This window comes from Austrofundulus limnaeus, unplaced genomic scaffold (assembly GCF_001266775.1).
Source record: "Austrofundulus limnaeus strain Quisiro unplaced genomic scaffold, Austrofundulus_limnaeus-1.0 Scaffold112, whole genome shotgun sequence".
Taxonomy (NCBI): domain Eukaryota; kingdom Metazoa; phylum Chordata; class Actinopteri; order Cyprinodontiformes; family Rivulidae; genus Austrofundulus; species Austrofundulus limnaeus.
Window position 1 is genome coordinate 922,828 of NW_013952514.1, and position 1,020 is coordinate 923,847.

Below are 1,020 nucleotides of genomic sequence, written 5' to 3' on the forward strand. Positions count from 1 at the left end.
AGTATAAATACAGTATATGTGTGCACACTGCACACCCAAATGTAACAAAACAGACATGTTAAAAATGTTTCTATATGTTAATGAAACCAAAACACAATGAAGTAAGTCATCATATTTTGTACTCAAATGCATGTACAACAGTTGTACACTTGTTTAAATATGAATACAAAATGTGTGAAGCAAACAAAAAATAAATACTTTGGTGAACTGAAGTGCAATGACACAAGGGGTCTCGAGTGCAGACTCCTGCATGGTTCTGGTAAAAAGTTTGTTCCTTGCAACTTCAGTGAACTTCTCGTATTTAGCTTTGTGCAACGTGTTGTAGTGGTGACTTATATTAAAATCCTTCATGGCAGACAGAGTCTCTAAGCAGATGCATTAAATACATTTTTTTCCTCCAAACCGCATGCCACCAGTTGCCCATGCCTGCTCTAAGATGAATACATTTTAAGGTTAAAAGATAATTAATAAACTACAGACAAATGGACTAAAAGCACTCTGAATCTACACATGATGTTTCCACACATTTCCTTTTGAAGAACAACTAGAGTTGCCAACCTCTTAACTTCTTTTTTAAATCAGTTCATTAGAATTGACAATGCAGTCATCAAAAGTAACTTTGCATATTTTAGACTGTTACATATTTGTTGTTTTTTTTGCATATCACTGAGATACAAAAATAAATAAATAAAAACACAAGAATTTATTTAGTAAAAGGCAACTTTTGATAAAGTTGTACATAATATGTATCCTCTCTTCAATTACTGAAGCTTCAATCAAATAAATAACACATGCCCTCCCCACCCCAAAGACATCTTTCTCAATCACGTTTATTGTTAGAACATTTGCAAACTCCACAGTTTTACACGACGCTCCCATACTATCACATTCTCTCCCCCCCCCACCTCCACCCTCTGTCTCTCCTTCTGTCTGTTCCTGTGTGACAGAGTCAGTAACACCGCAGCAGGAGGTGAAAGAAAGAAAGCTGGAGGCAGGAAGCGGGGGCAGAGGGAGGGAGAG